The sequence below is a fragment of the Phacochoerus africanus genome, chromosome 7 (genome assembly GCF_016906955.1).
Source record: "Phacochoerus africanus isolate WHEZ1 chromosome 7, ROS_Pafr_v1, whole genome shotgun sequence".
Classification (NCBI taxonomy): Eukaryota; Metazoa; Chordata; class Mammalia; order Artiodactyla; family Suidae; genus Phacochoerus; species Phacochoerus africanus.
In genome coordinates, this window is record NC_062550.1 from 92,191,805 (window position 1) to 92,214,527 (window position 22,723).

At 47.0% G+C, this 22,723-nt stretch overlaps 1 protein-coding gene across 2 annotated transcripts in view; it reads left to right on the forward strand.

Moving 5' to 3' along the window:
• The window catches only part of TMCC3 (transmembrane and coiled-coil domain family 3), a 274,854-nt gene that overhangs the window by 26,294 nt on the left and 225,837 nt on the right, over positions 1-22,723 (forward strand). The window contains exon 1 of one of the 2 annotated variants that reach the window (XM_047788270.1): positions 9,135-9,374. The exons of the other annotated variant lie outside the window; for it this stretch is intronic. The gene's annotated coding sequence lies outside the window, so the exon portion shown is untranslated. Of the gene's footprint in view, positions 1-9,134; positions 9,375-22,723 lie in introns of those variants that run through there. 2 annotated transcript variants of the gene reach the window in all.

A 22,723-nucleotide genomic window follows, 5' to 3' on the forward strand; every position in this document is an offset into this window, starting at 1 on the left:
GTGTGTGCGCGTGTGTGTGTGTGTGTGTAGGTATGATTGTTTGACATAATCGGAGTTGTGTTGTACTTAATGTTTTATAACATGTTCTCGCTTTGCTTTCATTTTCCCACCAGCTGCTGCTGATTGACTCTGGGTGTGACTTAAACTTGGGGGGACAGCAAGGCTCCATGCTGAGCTCTCTGCTGGGGACCATCCGGCAGGTCAGGTGCACAGCCTTATACCCTCCTCTCTCTCCCCCGAGCCGCCAAACCTGTGGCTCCACCACTCTTCTGCCACCTGTAGTGCCCGGAGTAGACCTGTGCCAGGGCTCTCCCTCTGCCCACGTCCCTCCTCTGCCTGACCCAGGGGAGGGCTGAGCTGCAGGTGTACACTTGATATTCACTCGTAGCTGAGTGCCGTTGAAGGCTGCAGATTGACTCCAGTTTTGTTTTGTTTTATTGTTTGGTTTGACTTGATTTGATGCTGTGCTGTGCCATGCTGTGCCATGCTGTGCCACGCCACACTATCCTCATCATTTCGTTTCATTTATATTTGGCTCTGTCTGTGGCATGCGGAAGTTCCCAGGCCAGGGCTTGGACCCCTGCCACTGTCATAACTTAAGCATAGCAGTGACAACCTCACATCTCTGACCCGCTGAGCCACCAGGGAACTCCCTGGAGTCCAGTTTATAAGGCGTATCAGTGGAGAGGGAAGGCGTCCAGGGAGTGAGGCCCCAGTGCAGAGAGCAGAGAGCAGAGCAAAGGAGACTTGGAAGGAGCAGAGCGACGGAGGAGCACGCGGCGGCCGGGAAGCCCTCCGGGAGCGGAGCGTGGGCAGCTCTCTGCTCACGCTCTATTTGAAAGTCTACTTGAAAAGGGCCGAGAGTTGCCTGTTGGGTTCAGCAGTGAGGAGGTTGTTGGGGCCTTGATCATAGCAGGGTTATTTGTTTGGTCTTTTTCGGGCCACTCCCGTGGCATGTGGAGGTTCCCAGGTGAGGGGTGGAATTGGAGGTGTAGCCACCGGCCTACACCACAGCCACAGCGGATCCTTAACCCGCGGAGCGAGGCCAAGGATGGAACCCGAGTCCGCAGGGATGCCAGCCAGATTCGTTTGCACTGAGCCACGCCGGGACCTCTCTGCTCTTCGCAGTCCTGATGGCAAAGTGGGCTTGAAAGCACTCAAGACAACGAGAGGAAAGGAAGTGGAGACTAGGAATTGGAGCCGGGCCTTTGGAGACGTTTTACTGCCAAGAGGAGCAGCAAAAGGTGCCCTAGCTGGAGAGGAGGTGGTTCCTGCATCAGCTTCAGGCCTCGTTCGAAGTTACTGTGGAGACTGGAACACGTTGCGGCCAGTGCGGATGTGGAAGAGAGAGGCGCTCCCTTGGGAAGAAGGCCCGGGGCGGGGGAGGGCAGGGGTGGGTGGGTGGGCGCCTGGGCTTCCTGGACGCGGACTGGTGCCTTTGGGGTGGAGGAGCAGCGGGATCCTGCTGTGCGGCCCTGGGAACACGTCTGGTCACTTGCGATGCAGCCTGAGAGTGGGAGAAAATAGAATGTGCGCGTGTATGTGTCACTGGGTCCCTTTGCTGTGCAGCCGAAAAAGAATCGCATTGGGGAAATAACAATAAAAAAAAGAAAGGTTACCAAAAAAAGGAATGCCGTTTTGCCTAAAGACCTTCAGGAAGCGGCTGAGGAAGAGATGCTTGCCCTTCCCCGGGCGGGGAGGGGGATAGCTGTCCCGTCGGAGTCGGAGGCAGGTGGGTTCCGAGGCCCCGACCACGAGGGGTAGGGTGCTGGAGGCTTAGTCGGATCGTCGTGGCCGTGGCTGACCGGGGGCCGCTAACTGACCTTGGGGTCCAGCCAGCAAGGTGGTTATCAGCCCACAACGTGCGGAAACTGTTTCTGGCAAGAAGAGACTTTTCTTTTGTAATATTTTTTTTATTATTAAAACGTAGTTGATTTACAACGTTCTGTCATTTTCTGCTCAGTCCTTCATATTTATCTATATAAAATATATCTGTTATATATAGACACACATTCTTCTTTCTCCAGTTGTCTTCCATCATGTTCTGTTGCCAGGGATTGGCTGTTGTTCCTGTGCTCCACCCAGGACCTCGTGGCCTGTCCATCCTAAATGTTTGCATTGGCCCAAACTCCCAGTCCATCCCAGTCCCTGCCCCTCAGCACCCACCAGCCTGTTCTCCGTGGAAGAGACTTTTTTCACAGACAAAAACCTAGTTTTAATGGGGGTGCAGATCAGGAGTCTCCTCTATCCTATGTTGTCCATAGTTAAATTACTTTGCAATTTTAAATGAAGAAATTTGGATGTTTCGTTCTGTCCGTGAATTCCTGCTATCAGTGAATTATCTTTTCCGCTTGGGACTTGATAAATTAAACATAACTGTTTCCAAGCACAGTGCAAAGCGTAGAACAATAAAAAATGTTTCCGTGAACAAAGAAAGAAATCTTTTGAAGTGAAATGATGGATGCCGTGCTGATTGAATGACCGCACCCTCACTTTCTTTTTTCATTTCGTCCCCGTTTCCATTCTCCTTTCCTCTCGGTCTTAGGAGGATGCGTTTCAGAGCGCTCACATCAGGCACTAATTTAGAAACTGTTTGGTACGTTTCATTCTCAGAATAGTCTGCAGGGCGGGTGCTTTTTTTAGCCCCGGATGATGGATGAGGAAACCGAGATTAAGGAAGTGGCCTGAAGTCACCCGCTTTGGTAAAGGACGGAACTGGATTTGAACCCTGGCGGCGATGAATCCATTTTCCCGCCTCTCTTGATTATCCCCTTGTGAGCACGTTCCTTCTGGGTCAGGGATGTGCTCTTTCATTCAGGCGGTGGGTTATAACCCAGAACAACCGTAGTTTCCAGTTTTGGGGGGTCAGGTTGGGTGTTCGTCTTGGCTCGGTCGTCCCCAGGCTCGGTGGCCTTTGGCGAGTGTCTTCGCCTCTCCGAGCCTCGGTGGCCTTTCTCAGCTCTCAAGTCCTGTGTCTCTGTCGTGGAAACGGCAGCACAGAGGCAGCGTTCAAGCTCAGATCCGGAATGACAGGAGCGCCTTCCTCGCAGATTTCAGGGCATTTGTACTTGGCCCTCATTTCATGTGAGGAGGCGTCTTTTCTCGTTGTTTTTATTACTGTTGTTTTCCTGCTGTGACCGAGCAGAAGGTAGGTGGTCCCCAGGAGACGTCCCCACCGAGGCTGCAAGGTCTTTTGGATGGTGACTTAGCTCAGGGCAGGTGAATCCCGTGACACACATGCTTAGGATACTTTGCAGTCTTGGGGCTTTTGCGGCTGACCAGCAAGTGTGGCGCCTGGGGGCCCTGTGCCCTTCGCTGGGGCAGACGCCGGGCCCCCTGCCACATCGTCAGTGTCTCTTCCTTGCTGTTCCCAGGGCTGTGTGGCTGGAGGGATATGCTAGGAGACGTAGGATCTTTAGGGGCCGGGTGTGCTGCGGGCCAGTGGTGGGTGGCTGGCTGAGCCAGAGGTGACTGCTGCACTTTTCCAGACAGCGATGCTGAGGGGTGGTCCACCTGGTACCGCAGACACGTTTCCAAGGTCCTGGCCCCTGCCCCCTGCCCGCAGGAAGAAAGGGAGAACCAGACAATGCTTGTCTCGCAGAAGAGAAGTCAGTCCCGTGCAATGTCCCTTCCCCTTTCATAGAGACTTTAAAAAAAGGAAAGAGCAAGGGGCTTTTGCCGTTGGCTGGGTTCCAGCTGTTGACCCAGGAGGCAGCCAGCGTGAACCCCGGCCCCTTCTTTACTCTCTGGGTGTTGATCGGAGGCAGGGCCTGGGAATCGAGTCACCCTGCCAGCTCCTCTGGCAGATGGCTTTATTTTTCTAGTATGATTTTCCCCTGTTTGCCAGGCATCTCTGAGGAGAGGCTGACATTTCCTTCCTTGCCCAGTTCTCCTAGAAACAAGTACCTGTAAGTTTGTTGTTTGTTTTCCTATTGTTGACTGGGAAAATAGCTTGCTTTTTTGCCAGGAGACGGAACAGTTTTTGTTCCCTCCAGTGATATGATTGGGGGACTTGAGTTCACAGTCTGAGTCCCTGGTTCTGTCTGGGCAATGGGAGCCTGCATTAAATGGAACAGAGCAGTAATGAAGCACTACAGACACCTTAGGAACGTGCGTGGATGGATCAGCCGTGTTTTCAGGCTTCCTGAGGGAAGGAGGGGCGTCGAGCTGGAAATGATGGTGCATTGATAATAAAAATAATAGCAGAAAAAGAGTATAAATTTGTATAACGGAGTCATTTTGCTGTGCAGCAGAAATTCACAATTATAAATCAACTCTACTTCAGTTAACAAAAAATAATAGCATCAGCCTTTATTGAGTACTTCCTGTATTCTAGATAGTGTGGTGTGTGGGAGCGTTGTTTCGTAGGAATAAGAAACAGACTCCAGTGAAGTCACTTGCTCAAGGTCATCTAATAAGCAGGAGAGCTGGCTCTAGACACAGGTCGAGCCCAGAGTCCCCACCTTTAAGCTCGAGGCCCGCTGCCGCCAAAATCATGTTGCGAGAGGATCTGGGCATTTATAGCTTCGAATTTTGAGATGCTTGAAGGAAGTGCTTTTGGTGAGTAAAACAAAAGGAAAAGACAATTTGTTCTTCTCCTCCGTTACGTTTCTTTGAACTGACTTGGATGTGTTTGATGAATACCAGTAAATGATCTGCCGTCTGGTCCAAGCCTCCTGCTTCTTGGGTCTCAGGGCGATACAGTTTTGGTTTTTTTTTTTTTTTTTTTCTTTCCTTAACCTGGGGCATAGGGAAGTTCCTGGGCCAGGGATCGAACCCGTGCCATAGCAGTGACAATGCCGGGATCCTTAACCTGCTGTGCTACCGAGGGAGTTTCTGTAATTGCTATTTTAAACATAAACTTGAGAGTTGAAAGTTAACATTCTTACGGAGTATTCATGGTGATGCTAATAACTGGCATCTGTTGGGAATGTACCGTGTTGATCTTGTTGGATTTTCCCCAGTAATTGCTTTTGGGGATTGCTTTGAATTTTATTTCTTCCGTTCTCTTCTTTCCTACCCCAGAAACCTCTCTCTGTCTACTGAGAGAGAAGTGGGCATGTCTAGTTCCTGTCCCTCTGGGTGTCCCCTCTACCCAGGGATGTTTTGGTTTGGCTGAGTTCGTAGTGATGCCAGCCAGGTGGAAGGCAGATCTGATGGGAGGGCTCAATGTTGCCTGGACGTCTGCACGTCTGTTCGTCTCCTCCCCTGTGGCCCCCCTGGTGCCAGGGCGATGTGGCTGTTGTCACCCATTTCTGTCCTTTTGCCGATCCAGTCAGGTTCTCCAGATCACTGCCCCATATGGCGTATACAGTGAGGATTATGAAGTACTTAGGTCTGTTTAGAAAAATAATGACAAGGAGGGATGTAAGATAAAATAGAGGAAGAAAAAAGATGGGCAGTTTTTTTCATTTTATTTTTTTTTCCAAAATTTTTTTTTGGCCTGTTTTTTAGGGCCACGTCCATGGCATATGGAAGTTCCTAGGCCAGGGGTCGAATTGGAGCTGCGGCTGCTGGCCTACCCCACGGCCGCAGCAACGTAGGATCCGAGCCCACATCTACCTACACCACAGCTCATGGGAACCCTGGATCCTCAACCCTCTGAGCGAGGCCAGGGATCAAACCTGCATCCTTATGGATACTAGTCGGGTTCGTTAACCACTGAGCCATGATAGGAACTCCAGTTTTTTTCGTTTTAAAATCTGTGTTTAACCAGCTAAGCCCAGTGTTTCTCTTCCAGTCTGCTGTCTTGCTGCCCTCGTTCGGCCTTTTTTAAAGTCATTGGCGCCCCGTCTGAGGTGTGGCCGGAGGGGCTCTCTCAGCTGCTCCTTATCAGAAAGTGCGATGCTCTTTGTGAAAATGTTGCGGTTACGTCTTCAGGTGATCTTTTCCTCTCCTGAGCCAGACGGGGCAGTTTGCTGGAGAACAAGACTTGACTCACAGAACAGCAGATTCAACATCGGAGAAAAAATTTGCACATCCTGTGTCTGACAAGGAAACGGTATCTAAAATATATATGGAACTATTATAACGCCACAATAAAAGCAGGCTTTCAGTGCTTGTGAAGCTGGGGAGAACCAGGCCCCGACTTCGGATCTCATTGTCCTCCCAATGCTTTGACCCTTCCCCAAAGCCCCTCAGTGAAATGGCTTGACCCCCCCCCCAAAAAAAAAAAAAAAAACAGGCAAAGGATTTGAATAGGCATTTCTCCAGAGAAGATATACAGAGGGCCAGTAAACACATGAAAAGATACTCAGCATCACTAGGCCTTAGGGAAATGCAAATTGAACCGTAACGAGGCACCATTTCACACTAATGAGAATGGCTAAAATTAAAAAGACAGACAATAGCAAGTGTTGCTGAGGTTGTGGGGAAACTTGAGCCTTTATATGCTGCTAGTGGGATTGTCAAATTGTGAAGCCACTTTGGAAAACAGTTTGGTGCTGCCTCAAAGTGCTAAACATGGGGTAACCATATGGCCCAGCATTCCACTCCTAGACCAAAAAGAAATGTAAACATATGTCCTCACAAAAATGTGTATAGGTTGTCTTCTTGTTGAGTTTTAAGAATTTTAAAAAAAAATGCAGTTTGGATCCAAGTTCCTTGTCAAATGTACGATTTGCGAATATTTGCTCCCATCTTGTCTTCTTACTCTGTGGATGATAGCTATTTTTACTTCGATGCCCAAAGTTTTTAATTTGGATGAAGTCTAACTTATTTATTTTTTTCCCTTGTCACTTGTGCTTTTGGTTCTGTATGTTCTGAAGTACTAAAAATATTACCTAGGAGTTCCCACTTTGGCACAGTGGGATCAGGAGCATACTGGGAGTTCTGGGTTTCAGGTTTGATCCCTGGCCCAGGAACTCCATATGCCATGGGGCGGGCCAAAAATGAAAGAAAAAAAAAATTAACATATTTTATATTCTGGGCTGATTGGTTGCTGTAATGTACAAGAGGAGCTACTGTGCATAATTGAATAAATATTGTTCTTTGTAGAGGAGAGTCACAAGCCCACGTGACTCTGATATGCAGTGTATTAATGGTTTTCTTTGTTTATCTTTGTATCACCCCTCCCACCCCAGCACTTAGCATGGTATTATACTGCATATAATAGCTGCTCAGAAAATACTGGTTGATTAAATGTAGAAAGGAAAATTTGTTTTCGCTGAAGACTTCAACTGTATTTTTTGGGAGTCTTAAAGGTAGGTCTGAGTTGCTGTTTTAGCTCCACTTACTCCATGGCATTTCCTAAGCCACTTAATCTCCTTCAACCTCCGTTTCCACATCAGTAAGAGAAAGATAATAGTGCGTATCTTGGAGGATTGTTGTGAAGATCCCATGTGGGAGTTCCCATGGTGGCTCAGTGGGTTAAGGACCTGACGTTGTCTCTGTGAGAACGTGAGTTCGATCCCTGGCCTTGATCAGTGGGTGGAGGATCCGGCATTGCTGCAAGCTACGGTGTAGGTCACAGGTGTGGTTTGGATCTGGTGTTGATGTGGCTGTGGCTGTGGCGTGGGCTGGCAACTGCAGCTCCGATTTGACCCCTGGCCTGGGAACCTCCATATGCCACAGGTGTGGCCGTAAAAAGAAAAAAAAAAAGAGATTGTGTGTAAAAAGGCTTTGCACCTACCTATATCAGTTCCATACAATAGCAGTTACCGTTTCTATTAGTCAATTGACCTATATCTCAGTTTCTCCCTTTAGTAAAATGGGACTAAGACTTTTCTTTAGCCGTGTTAGTGGTAGACCTGAAGATCCATGAGATAGTGGACTTGATTCTCCCTGCTTCTTTTGATAAGTGAAATCATCCATTTCCTAGAACCTCCGGAGACCCTTCTCTGGTGCCTGATCACCTCTATATTTTCGTGGAACTCATGTTGAAGGAACTGTGAGTCTATAAGCTAGTGTCCCACTATTAATACAGTAGCCCTAGACCACACGTGGTTATCTACGTTAAAATTAGCTGAAGTTGAAATCTCACTTCCTCAGTGGCACTAGCTGCATCTCAAGGGCTGCCTGGGTGGTGTGGATAGTGGCTACCATGTTGAATGGTGGCTTCTGCACATCATTGGCTTCATTGCAGAGAGTTCTGCTGGCTGGTACTGGCACAAAATGGGCAACTTCATATGATTTTCTGTTCAGCTGCAGAGCCTGTGAGATAAGGCTTTTCTATAGACTCACTTTTTTAAATTTAAATTTAATTTTTTGGGTCTTTTTAGGGCCACACCCGCAGCCTATGGAGGTTCCCAGGCTAGGGGTCAAATTGGAGCTGTAGCCGCCGGTCTACCCCACAGCCACAGCAACGCCAGATCCGAGCCACGTCTGCGACCCACAGCACAGCTCACGGCAACACCGGATCCTTAACCCACTGAGCAAGGCCAGGGATCGAACCCGCAACCTCATGGTTCTTAGTTGGATTCGTTAACCACTGAGCCAGAAACTCCCCAAACTGAGATTTTGTTATATTTTGGGGGGAAAAGGTGTGTGGCTGAGTTCTTGTTGACTGGAAGAAAGCCACACGATGTGAATCTGTGAGTTAAGTTTTAATCGGGGACCTTACGTACTGAGGACGGTGGCCTGGGACACAGGGTCTTGGATGGCTCTGAGGAACAGCGTGAAGAGGAAAGGGGGAGCCGGGACATACAGGACACTTTCGCTGGGAAAAGCCCCACGTCATCATACGTACAAAGGTTACTGCTAACGACAAAGAACGGCGTTTCAAGTTAATGATTTTCGTGCTTTTCCAGGTATGGGAAGATGCAAGAATCGGGGGTCATTGATTTTCTTCGCAGATACGCGTTTTCAGCTCTCTAGGGGCCAGGGAGTGCTTGGGATGTGCTTGCTGTTTGTCTCCATCGCGAATTCCCCAGGCACGTTGTCAGTGGGCGGCTGCAGTGGCTCATGGCTTGATCTCGTAGATCAGGAATGGTCGGCAGCGTCTCTTCCTTTCCCTTCCCGACCAGTGGGTGAAGCACAGCTAAGCAGCTTCTCCGTCGGACCTTTGATGGGTTCGTGGGCGTCGCGGCTTTCTGGAAGGGCGTTTAGTATGTGTTTCCCAAACGTGACCTTGGTTCTCTTGTATGGCCCAGCGCCTTGGGCGCCAGCAGCCTGCAGAAGACCCTTTGGGAGCTGCTGGGCTGAAGGATGGTGTTGTGAGAAACAGGAAAACGCCCACTGTGGGACCGTGCAGATGGAGCAATTTTGCAAATACTTCTGCTTTTTGTTTCTCAGTGGTATCTCAGTTTTTGGTTCTCGGTGATTATGCTGAAGCGGAACAGTGGTCATCTGAAGGTCTCGTACACTCGGGGACCCTCATCAGATAAAAGGGCCCTAACCCTTGCCGAGTCTGGACCAGCATCTGGCCTGAAGAGAAGGTAAAAACTGCTCTCTGAATTGTTTTTTAAGGTGCCTTTTAGTGAGGCTGCTAATTCACTCTTTGAAGCATACATTTAGGGTCTGCTAAATATATATTTCTGCCTCAAAGTACAGTCTTATTCTAAGAAGTGAATGCTTTCCAGGCAGTCTTGCCCGGATGAGACTCCATGAATGGGTAGCTAAGGCTCTGAGGGCACCTTTTGCTGTCAAGGGGCTAAGTTGCTTCTGTTCATACTTTGCTGGGCAGATTAATGAAAGGAACTTCTGTTTAACTTGGTCTAACAGTCTTAGCCCAGGGCAGCGCCTGATCATCATGACAGCAATAATAATAGCTACCATTTCTTAAGTGGTCACTGTCTGCCAGACCCCAGTGCTGTGAGCGTGTTAACTCATTTAATCTCCACAAACATTCAATGAGGTGGCTGTTATTTTTCCCACTTTGTAAAATGGAAAATATAGGCATTCTATAATAGGGAAGGCTAGAATTAATGATTGGTTCTGTGTTCATACCAATGAATAACAAAGCATATTTTACAGTACATTTTTTTTTTTAAATCTGGAGAGTGCTGATTTTCATAAAATTCTAGGTAGTATGTAGTCCATAATGGATTTTGCGGTTAATTTGTTCTTAAGACATCTATCATGCATTTTATGACTTCTGACTTGGAATTTTTGCATGTCCGTCGTGCTATAAAATTAGAATTTATTTATGTGTTTATTCAACAGCCTTTTCGGAGGCTGGTTTCCGTGTTTGGTGCTAGAAATGCTAAGATGATTGAGCTGCCGTCCCTGTCCTCACAGAGATGTCACATGGAGAAGAGAATAACTCTCCGAACAGTTACCATTTCTGAGGCCACTAAAGGGAGAGGGGATTTCTCGCATTTTATTTTAAAGTGTCAATGAGAAAGTCTCTGGGCTGCAGTGGAACAGGAAGCTAGGGAGACATCACAGGTCTTGGATTTTTTTCCCCTAGCTTTATTGAAATATTATTAACCTATAAACATATGTAAGTTTAAAGTGTGCAATATTGAGTATATATATATATATACACATATACAGTAAAAAATATATATATAGTATTTATATATATATTAAAAAGATGGCTAAAATAAGGTCAGTTGACACCTCCATCCTCTCATAATTACTTTTTTTTCCCATCTCCATGCTGTATCTTAGATCTGCATCTCATAGCTGGGAGTTTGTACCCTGCGATCAGCATCTCCCCAGTTTCCCAACGTCTCTGCCTCTGACAGTCAGCATCCTACTCCATTTTCTGTGTCTGACTTTCTGAGGTTCCCCATGTAAGTGAGAGGCACAGTCTCTCTCTTTCCCTGTCTGGCGGCTTCGCTTGGCCTGATGCTCTTGAGGTCCCTTGGATGCCTCTTGAGTTCTTCCGCTCCCGGGCCTGATTCCACCCAGAGCCCTTGGGTCCAGTGAAGCCCGTTGCTGCTCCCGAATGCAGGCCTCCCACCCTGCAGGGGAGAGGCTCGTCTCACGCTGTGAAAGCAATGCCAGAGGCCCCTCAGGGGTCTCCCGAAGTGTGCGGCCAGGGCAGGGTCAGGGGCGCTTTTTGTAACGCAGATGAAGAGAAGGAAGCCGAGGCTGTGGAAAGAGTTCCGTGATGAGCAGTGCGAAAGGCCGCCACTGCGCTTGGCCCTCATGACACAAGGTTTCAGGTGTTTTGCGTGGTAAGCGCTGGGCCAGGCCCTGTACCCACGTGAGACCCTGGCCCCGGAGCCCATGCTTCCTTTGTCAGATCAGCTTGGAAGGAAAACAAGTAGAAGTGGGGGGCGGGTGGGAGGCAGGGTGTCCCTGGGAGATTCTGCACAGAGAGCCATTCTAAGCTGGTAGGTAGCGCTCTGCACTCTCGGAAAAGCTAAATCTTTTTTTTTTTTTTTGTCTTTTTAGGACTGCACCTGTGGCATATGGAGGTTCCTAGGCGAGGGGTCAAATCAGAGCTGTAGCTGCCAGCCTACGCCACAGCTCACATGAGATCCAAGCTGCGTCTGCCACCTACATCACAGCTCATGGCAACACTGGATCTTTAACCCACTGAGCGAGGCCAGGGATCGAACCTGCGTCCTCGTGGATACTAGCCAGGTTTGTTTTTGCTGAGCCATGACGGGAACTTCGGAAAAGCTAAATCTTTGCTGCCAACCCTGGTCCTTACTGCGACCTGAAAGGTGCCTCGCCTTGCATCACATCCACTGTTGTCCCTAGTGTGCTGTGGTAATTAATCATGATTTGTCTATTGCGTTGTACTTTTCACAGCTTATGATCCTCTCTGGATGAAATGAACCACGGAAAGGAATGTTGGGAGGTTCTTGTTTCCCAGTGTTTTGAAGGCTTCATAGGAGCCGGGTAGTCTAAGTACGGTTCACGTCCTTAACTCATTTCGGAATCACCGCAGCCTGATGCCTGACTCTCAGAGGGTTGCATGACTTAGCCAAACCAACACTCCGATCCAAACCAACCCTCCAATCGCACATCTGGTTTTGGAGGCCAGTGGTTTGGTTTCTGCCTCAAGCAGGAATTTTGTTAAATCATCCTGAGGAGATGGAGATTTTTTTTTTTAAAGGTCATGGAAATACACAGCTCTAATTAAACTAAGAAACAAAAAGCTCATCTTGGAGTTCCCATTGTGGCTCAGGGAAAATGAATCTGACTAGCATCCATGAGGACGCAGGCTCGATCCCTGGCCTTGCTCAGTGGGTTAAGGATCCGGCATTGCCGTGAGCTGTGGTGTGGGTCACAGATGTGGCTCGGATCTGGCATTGCTGTGGCTGTGGAGTAGGCTGGTAGTTCTAGCTCCGATTGGACCCCTAGCCTGGGAACCTCCATATGCCACGGGTGTGGCCCTAAAAAGACGCGCGCGCGTACACACACACACACACACACACACACACACACTCTCATCTTTATTAGTGTGGCTCTTATGTAACTGCTTGTCTCTAGCAGGGGTGACTAGATAACGGTGGTGAGACTTGACCAGGGACTTAAGGAATTAACATGCATGGTGTTTACCTCTAGGTCAAGAGTCTCCACGTGAGTAACATGATCTAATAGCTGCCAAATCAGAGGGGCCTGGGAGGCCTCAAAATGAGAGCAGTAACCCCATTTCTGCCTCTGTCCAACCCTGGCGCTCCTGTGGGAACCTCTCCCTCCCCCATCTGTGCTTATATATCAGAACGTAACCTTAAGTTTTTGTCTGTTTTGTCTGTTGTTTACTACTGTGTCCCCGGTACCTGGCGCCTTAAAGATCCTCAGTATTTGTTGACCGCAGGACCAGAGGAGTGGACGCATCTCCCACGGCCATGGCCAGCCGTTCTGCCTGGCTAGGTAGCAGCCTGGGAGCTTGTATCTTGTGGCATATCCTGTGACCACAGCGATGGCAGAAGGACACAGACACTCTAATTCTGATTTAGAAGAAACCTTTCAGAACGAACTGCACTCTTCCTCGGTCCACTGAAATAAAAAGGCACAGCGTGAAAGCTGCGAGTTTCAGTTTTATTTGGGGCCTTCCTGAGGACACAGCCCGGGAGGCACCTCCCGGGGCTCTGAGCAGCTGCGCTGAGAGGTGGTGGGAGGTCAGGAAACAGGGCCTGTGGGCGACGGGGGCCGTGTTCTCCAGGGCTCCGTGGAAGGGTGCTGCTGGTCGTGGGGACCAGATGCCTTAATTCATGTTTTCAGTGTTTTACCGAGTGCGCAGAGACGCAGGAAAGTGGGCTCCTCAAATGTTCTGAAAATACCTCACTCCCTGAAGGCCAGTCCTGCCAGTTTCCCCAGAGCGCAGAAGGCCGCAGCCTGATCTCGGCCCTGAACTCAGCATTTCAGGGGGCGTGGGGAAGGTTCACAGCTACGGGGGCTGATGCCTCAATCCTTGTAGAGCCAGATGGCAAGTGACAGTCTTTGGTTGGCAACTCCGATGGAAGACTTTTTTTTTTTTCAATTACTCAAATGAATTTATCACATCCGTGGTTGTATAATGCTCATCACAATCCAGTTTCACAGGGTTTCCATCCCTTAACCCAGGCACATCCCCCACCCCCCAAACTGTCTCCTCCGGGGACCAGAAGTTTTTCAATGCCTGTGAGTCAGCGTCTGTTCTGCAAAGAAGTTCGTTGTGTCCTTTTTTCAGATTCCACGTGTCAGTGAATGCGTTTGGTGTTGGTGTCTCATTGTCTGGCTGACTTCACTCAGCGTGATAATCTAGGTCCATCCATGTTGCTAAAAATGCTGGTATTTTGTTCATTTTAATGGCTGAGTAATATTCCATTGTGTATATGTACCACATCTTCTTGATCCACTCCTCTGTCGATGGAAGAAGACTTTAAAAAAAAAAGAAAAAGAAAAAAAGAAAGAAATACCAAAATATTGAGTAGGCTTACACTTGTCCTAAATCTTAAGTAAGAATTATCTGCATCTGATGGGAAATGGATGAATTGACTAGAGTATAGAATAAGGTAAAGAATTTTATCTTTCACTGATTACTCTAGCTATACACCATGCTAGAGCCTCATTTGTGCCTCTCAAGGTAAGATTGTATGTTTGTAAGAAGAGCTAACGTTTACTAGGCTCTATCTGTGTGCCAGAGTCTGTTCTAAGTGCTTTATATGTAACATTTACTTCTCATAACAACCTCATAAAGTAGATACTATTATTATTCCCATCTTCCAGGTAATGAAATTTAGGTATTAAGATTGCCCAAAGTTACAATGCTAGTAAATGACAGATCTACATTAAAACCCGGATAGGTTAGCCCAGAGTCTGTTTTTTAATTATGATACTGTAGTGTCTTTGATATCCAGAGTACTCTGAGAAATCTTGTTAAGCAAAGGAGAACTAATTTCTTTGAAGGAAAAGAAAAAAATATCTTTTCTGCCACGCTTCTGCTCCTGTGTTATTCCCTCTGTTTGAAATGCCCCCCTCTGTCGTCTGGCTCTTCTAGAAAAGAACTAGCCGTTAAAAAAAAGTCAGCTCAATCAGGATCAAGCCGGTGTGACTGGAGATGACTGCAGTCTTTGATTTGATTTCATCGTTTTCCCACAATTACATCATATTTCTTGCAACAGTTTTTATTTTTTAGTTTTTGAAAATCTTTTTGGCCATGCCTGAGGCATGTGGGAGTTCTCGGGCCAGGGACCGAACCCGCACCACAACAGCAACCCACGCTGCTGCAGTGCCACACCTGCTGCTCCACAAGGGAACTCCTAAAATTTATTTTTAAATTAGAATTTCAATTTGAAAATTTACAATGATACCAACTCAGTGTCAGCCATATATATACTCTGCTTCTGCAGGTCTTGCTTCTCAGGTCTTTGCTTCTGCCCCTTTACGCTGTTACTGTCACAGCTGTCTGTTATGCATCGTGTCCCCAGTGACATAGGTGTATGTATTTGCCTTATTAGTCAAATAGGGAAAAAGAGGAGTTATTAACCAGAAGTACAACAATACCAGTTTTTACATTTACCTGTGTGGTTCCCTTTACCAGGGCTCTTTATTTCTTCTTAAGGCTTTGAGTTTCTTTTCATTTTAGCTTGAAGGATTTCCTTTATCATTTCTTTTTTTTTTTTGTCTTTTGTCTTTTTTGTTGTTGTTGTTGTTGTTGTTGTTGTTGTTGTTGCTATTTCTTGGGCTGCTCCCACGGCATATGGAGGTTCCCAGGCTAGGGGTCGAATCGAGCTGTAGCCACCGGCCTACACCAGAGCCACAGCAACGCGGGATCTGAGCCGCGTCTGCAACCTACACCACAGCTCACAGCAACGCCGGATCGTTAACCCACTGAGCAAGGGCAGGGACCGAGCCCGCAACCTCATGGTTCCTAGTCGGATTCGTTAACCACTGCGCCACGACGGGAACTCCTCCTTTATCATTTCTGATAGGGAAGCTCTTGCTGGCAGTGAACCTTTCATCTCTCATTTATGTAGACATTAATTTAAATTTCTTTTTCATTCTTCTTGTTTTTTTTTTTCCTTTGGTCTTTTTGCATTTTCTAGGGCCGCTCCCGCGGCATATGGAGGTTCCCAGGCTAGGGGTTGAATCAGAGCTGTAGCCCCCGGCCTACGCCAGAGCCACAGCAATGCAGGATCCGAGCCGCGTCTGCAACCTACACCACAGCTCACGGCAACACTGGATCGTTAACCCACTAATCAAGGCCAGGGATCGAACCCACAACCTCATGCTTCCTAGTCGGATTCGTTAACCACTGAGCCATGATGGGAACTCCTCTTTTTCCTTCTTGAAAGATGATTTTTCTGGACTTAGAATTCTTTTTATAAAATAAATTTTACTGGCATATATTTGACTTAGCAAGTTGTGTTAGTTTCAGGTGTACTGCAAAATAAATCAGCTACACATATACATATATCCATTCTGTTTCAGATTCTTTTCCCATATAGGTTATTACACAGTCTTGAGTAGATTTCCCTGTGCTATACAGTATGTCCTTATTACATATTTATTTTTTTATAAAATAGTGTGTATATGTCAATTCCAACCCCCTAATTTAATCCCCACCCTCCCACGTTTTCCTTTTAGTAGCTGTAAATTTGGTTTCAAAATCTTTGTCTGTTTCTGTTTTGTAAGTTATTTTTTTTTATCATTTTTTGTTAGATTCTTTTTTTGTGATCTCTTATTATACTTGTTTTTATTTGTCTGACTTATTTCACTTAGCATGATAGTTTCTAGGTCCATCTATGGTTATTGCAAATGGCATTCTTTCATTCTTTTTAATGGCTGAGTAATATTCCATTGTGTGTATGTACCACATCTTTATATAATCCTCTGTTGATGGTCATTTAGGTTGCTTCCATGGACATAGAAGTCTTGGTTTTGTTTTTTTTTTTTCTTGCAAGATTTTAAATGTTTGTCTTCTGTCCTCATGGTTTCTGACAAATCAACTGTTAATTTATTGATACACTCTTGTCCATGAAGAGTCTCTTCTCTGCTTTTAAATTTTTCTCTATTTCTTGGGGTTTTGACATTTTGCCTATAATGTGTCTTCATGTGGATCTCTCTGATTTTACCTTTCTTGGAGTTTGTTGAGCTTCTTGTATGTATATATTCACATCTTTCATCCAACTTGGGAAAGTTTTGGCTATTATTTCTTTGTTCTTTCTGCTTCTTTCTCTTCTCCTTCTGAGATTCCCTCAGTGTATGGGTTGGTCTGCCTGATGGTGTCCCACAGCTTAGGCCCTGTTCACTTTTCTTCTTTCTGCTGCTCAGATGTTATCATTTCAATTTTTCCTATCTGCAAGTTTGCTGATTCTTTTCTCTGCTTCTTCAAATCTGATGCTGAATTCATTCTCTAGTGGATTTTTCATCACAGTTACTATGTTTTCAACTTTTAGAATTTGCTTCCTTTTAATAATTTTTATCTTTCTGTCAATATCACATTTTTCTGATTTTTCTTTTTTTTAGTTCTATATTCATAGTTTCCTTGAGCTCATTGAACAAACTTAACACAGTTCATTTAGCATCTTTGACTGATAATTCTCAGGAAGTCCCTGGGTTCTCAGGGGTAGTTTCTGATACATTCTTTTTTTTTTCCCCTGTGAATGACTGTATTTTCTTGTTTCTTTGTTTGCTTTGTAATTTGTTGTTGTTGTTGTTGAAAATTCTATATGCTGAGTATTATAGTGTGGTAACTGAAAGTTTCATTCTCCCACTCTTCAGAGATTGCTGATTTTTTTTGTGTGTGTGGGTGGTGGTGAGGGCTGGTGCTGTCCATTTGTGATTTTTTTCACACTCTTTTTGCAAATACACATTTCTTGTTGTGTATGGTCACAGAAGTTTCTGTTCTCTTATCTTGAAGGGCAGCTGCTAGATTGATAAAGATTTCTTGAAATGTCTAGCTTTTAAAAGGAGGAATTGTTTTGTTTCTTAAAATGTTCCAGTGGATGCCATTGGGAAAAGCTGCTGCCTCTTGAGAGGGCCAAAACCAAGCCAGGATCTGTGTTAGTCTCTCAAGCACCCCTGGACCAATCAGAATGCACAACCCCAAATTATTAGAGGACCCAGTCCCAACTACTCATCCCGGCCCCAGCCCGCTGTTCTAGGAACGTGGACTGCTTTCCTCATGGACAGGGCTGAGGAACGGAGGATGGGAGTGGGCTCACCCACACCATTTGCTGGTGCAAGATCTGCAGCCTCTCCCTTCAGCAAGCGCTCTCTGGGTTGCTGCTCAGTGTCCAGCTAGGTTCCAGGGTTCCCAAACAGTTGATTTCAATCACTGCTTCTGCGTCAGTGGTTGCTTCAGTGGCGGGATGACGCCTAGAGCTTCCTGCTGACATGGCTCCGGAAAGCCTTATTTTTACATGGGAAAATCTTGGTCTCTCAAAAAGGGACATCCACAGGGAGACGCACCAGCCAGGAGTTCCCTTCATTCCATATCTGTTGGGTACCTTGTGGGGTCCCTGCCCTCAAGGAGCTCACCGAGGGGACAGGAGGCAGATGCAATGGAAACCTGACAGTTCCACAGAAAGGCTAAAAATGCTGCAGCAGAAGGAAGAACAAAATGCCCAGGGGGCAGAGGAGTGGCAGGGCTCAGGACAGAGGTAAAAACCTCATGAACAAGGGAAACTTTATTTTGCCAGCCGGAGGTCCAGACAAAGGGTAGTAGGTGCAGGTGACCCCCTTTCAGCTCCCCATGTTGCAGGGAGCTGAGGAGATGCAGGAACTCGAGAAAGGGACCTTGCCTGGCGGCAGAAAAACCCAAAGACAGGTTCCTATTCGAGGAAGGGAGCTCACCTGAACGGTGCAAGCCGAAGGTGGGCTTCTGGTCAGGATAGAAGCCTGCCTGTATGGTGAAAAACCGAGGGCAGGCTGAGACCTGCCTGTACGGTGCAGTCCGAGGGCAGGCCTCAGGTTGCACGGCTCTCATGTTGATGTTGATGGGGAAGAATTGGGGCTTTCCTGGGAAAACCATTTCCATGTTTGTGCCGGAGAACGTGGATCGTTTCTCGGGTGACCTAGTCTTTCCTGTTGTTTTATTTGTTATTCAGTTTTCCTCAGTCTTTCCTGATTATTTGCTTATTATTCTTATTTTCCATTCTTATTTTCCTGTGGTGACTTGTGATTTAACAAAATTACAGCAATAATAAGAATTTCATTCTAAAGGACTGTCCCCTATTTAAATCCAACTTAATTAAAACGTAGTGTTTATCTACTGACTAGTTATACAGTAAACTTTAGAGTTAGGATTTTAATGAAGTTTATAGAAATTAGAGACATATTATTCATGGTCAAAAGAAACCTAGCTGTGAGTTTTGTCCTTGATTTTAGAAACTTTTAGTGGTAGCTAGCTAAGTTGATTTGTATTTTCTCACTCTGTCTCCCTGCCAAGGACACTTTGAAGATAGACACTAGTCTGAAGACAAGATTTTTTGTGTCTGTAACTTCTTCAGCTTGTGGGAATTGGCTGGCCATGAGATGGTTTGTGCTGGGTCTCCTCTTTCCCACATGATATGCTGTGCCTGTTTGTCCTGGAATTGTACTCACTGAATTTAGTTAGGTTGAAGATTTTAGAACATGACGTATTGCTGCTGTACCATGTGACCAAAAAACAAAGCCTAATAGTTAACCAGTGTACTTTTAACACCATGATGTAATCTGTAGTAAAAAACTGTCTGTGTGACAACCACTTATGCCAATAAAAGTTGAGCAGTCCAGCGCCTTGAAAGAAGGGACAAAGAGGCTGTCACCGTGAACATACGCCGACGCCGTCCATCTCCTTCGGTGAACGTGCACTCCCTGGCGGCCGGAGCTGGCCTTTGGCACCCTGTGGCACATCCTCAGCACCCCTCCCCTTCCTCACATGCTGTTCCTGTCTGGATCACACCCTGGTCACCCTGTCACCCTCACTGTCATTGAAACCACTTTTTTCTGCTTCAGTGTTGGCATCTCAGAAGCCTTCCCTGACCACCTGTTCAAAATGGCATATCTTCCTCTGTTGTCTTACTCTGCTTTCTGTTCGTGAAGAGCCAGGGCCATCTGTGGCATTATGCTTATGAATAGGCACGTGATATTCGTTCCGTCCGTTGATGCTGACTGAGTATCACCGTGTGCCAGGCTCTTCGCTAGGCTCGGGAGACAGGTGGTCAAGATAAAGTCCCCGATTTCGTGGGGTTTGCATCCTAGTGTAGAGAGGCAGACCAGAACCCGATAAACAAGTAGGATAGTTGCTGGCAGTGGTAAGTATCACTGATGGAGAAAATTAAGTAGGGCATTGAGATGGTGCTAGTGGCTCGGAGAGAGTCCCTTTCAAATGGATAGTCAGGGAAGGCCTCTCCATGAGGGTCATGCTTGGACTGAGACTTGAAAAAACTAGCTGTTATGGGTTGAATTGTGTCCCCTCGAGGAAATTATATGTGGACATTCTAGCCCCTGGTATTTCAGAATGAGACTACGATTGTTGCAGATCTAACCACCAAAGACAAGGTCATATTGGAGTGGAGGACGCCTCTGCTCCAATCTAACTGGTATCCTCATAAAAGGGGGAAATGTGGGGGTTCCTGCTGTGGCTCAGTGGGTTAAGGATCCAGGGTTATCTCTGTGGTAGCATGATACTGGCATGGCACAGTGGGTTAAGGATCCAGGGTTGTCACAGCTGTGGCTTAGGTCACAGCTGTGGCTGGGATTTGATCCCTGGCCTGGGAACTTCCATACATCGCAGGGGTGGCTGCAAGTGAAAAAGATTAACAGGAGGGAAACTTGAACCCAGACAGTACACAGGGAGAAAGCTAGTTGAAGAGGAAGGCAGAGATCCCAAGCCAAGGGATACCAAAGATGGCCAGCGAAGCACCGTAAGCCAGGAGGGAACAGATTCGCTCCCTCAGTCCTCAGAAGGAACCAGCCTTGCTCACCCCTTGGTCTTGGGCTGCTGACCTTTAGAAGCCTAGGAGACAATTTTAAGCCCCCAGGTTTGTGATACCTTGTTTCCACAGCCCTAAGAAACCAGTGCTCTAGCACTGGGAAGTCTGAGTCTGGCAATAGTGTTTGCAGCAGGGGACACAGCAAGGGCAGAGGCCCTGAGGCAGGGTATTCACCAGCTGGCTTATGTATTGTAAGTGTTTGTTTCCTTATGTGCTCTGCTTGCTTAGACTGTGAATTCCTTCAGAACAAAGGCAGTGTCCCATTTGTCACTATTCACCTGTGGCTCATACGGTACCTGACACCAGATGAGAGCTCAGACGATTAATCTATGAACATATGTTCCTTTAGCTGTAAATCTGCCTTATTTATGATGCAGCTTGTTTTTTTCTCCAGTTCATCTTGAAGGTGTTAATTTCCCAGTTAAATTTATTCCTTGAGATTCTTCTGTTGCAAGCTCCCAGAACTAAAAGCCCAAATAAAACTAAAATTGGCTCATGTAGACAGAACTTAGAAAAGCAGGAAATCTCGTGAGCCTCGGGTATTGGTTGATCCAGGGACTCACACAGACCGTGCCTTCCCTCTGTGCATGTCTCATTTCGGCCCCAGTCCATAGTTGGCCGCCTGCCCTTAGCGCTTTCTTGGTCTTCCATTGGGTGGGGTGCAAAGGCCCTGGCCAATTTGGGGTCATAGTCCTGCGGCTCTCAGCCCAAGGGAGGGTAAGGACAGTTGCTCCCTAGTTTCAGTAGCATGAGTCTCAGAGTGGACCCTGCCCGCTTGCATTTGGCTGAGGTAGGTGGCAGATTCAGCCCTCTCAGACTCGCATCCAGTGAGGGGGGAGGAACAGTTCCCAAGAGAACACCACACACCCACCTCTCCGAAATCGGAGAACGTGCATCAGAGAGAGTGGACCAGGGCGGCCTGGAGCACAGGCTCTGGAATTGCACTGCGTGGGTTCAAACCCTGACTCTGCCACTTGCCGCCTGCTGGTCCTTGGGCGCGTCACTCTCTGTGCTGCAGTTTCTCCAACTGTAAAAAGGAATCATGACGGTAACCAGGCACCGGGGGTCATGGGGATGACACGGGCGGCCCACGTAAAGCCCTTGCAAGTGCCCGGTACGTGCCAAGTGTGATCTCTGTGAATGTCTCCTATCGTTGTTGTTCTTATAAAGGGCTCGTTGGTACGAGTGGAACATTTAGCTTGTCTTGATTTAACTGTCCAGTAACCCTATTTAAAAAGGGGATAAAGTTGATAGTATCCTGAATGCTGAAATCATCCTTTTGGATTCACCCTTTTTTTTCTAGGTAGTATCTTTTCCCCTTTCTTTCTTTCTCTTTCCTTCTTTCCTCTTTTTTTCTTTCTTTCTTTCCTTTCTTTCTTTCTTTCTTTCTTTCTTTCTTTCTTTCTTTCTTTCTTTCTTTCTTTCTTTCTTTCTTTCTTTCTTTCTTCTCCCTCTCTCTCTCTCTCTCTCTCTCTCTCTCTCTCTCTCTCTCTCTCCCTCCCTCCCTCCCTCCCTCCCTCTCTCCCTCTTTCTCTCTCTCTCTCCCTTCCTTCCTCTCTCCCTCCCTCCCTCCCCCCCTCCGTCTTTCTTTGGCCACACCTGTGGCATATGAAAGTTCCCAGGCTAGGGGTCAAATCGGAGCTGCAGTGGCCGGCCTACACCACAGCTACAGCACAGCCAGATTCCAAGCTACGTCTGTGACCTACACTGCAGCTCACAGCAACACCGGATCCTTAACCCACTGAGTAAGGCCAGGGATCGGACCCGCATCTTCAAGGATCCCAGTCAGGTTCATGACTGCTGAGCCATAGCGGGAACACCTGTCTTGTTCTTATCCTTCCTCTTTGCTTCCTGTTCTCTGTTTCCCTCTGTGGTCCTTTAGATTCGAGCAGCTGGTTCATTTACTTATCAGCCAGTTCTTACCCCCTCAAGAATCTTGTCTTTAAAGCCCATGTTAGTAGGACATTTAAGGTGGCTTGATTTGCTTCATCTTTACTAAAAAATGAAAGCGTTTTCCGTAGGCATAAACTGAAACAGGGGATAGTTTACTGCAGCAGGACTGGGACTCCAGTGTAGATCTGTAAGCCCTTCGCATTTTGAGACTCAGAGCCTTCCGATGCTGTTCGACTCATCATCATCATGACGGCGGTGGTGATGACAGGTGGGCTGCGCTGAGCGCTGCCTGTTTGTCAGGCACTGGGCTGAGTGTTTATACGGAGTATCTCATTGATCTGCAGAAATCTTTCTAGAGCCTAACCTGTTCCCCTCCCAGCTGAGCACACCAAGATCAAGGACGTTAAAGATCTTGGCGAAGTTCTTCCAGATGGGGAAGCAGCGGACCCGTGAAAGCAGACTCTTTCCTGCTAGTGTCTGAGCTTTGACGCTTTCACTTGGTGACATCCCTCGCCATTATAGAACCATGACGTGTGAAAGACAGATTTCATATCTGAAAAACCAAAAAAGAAAAAAATGAAAAT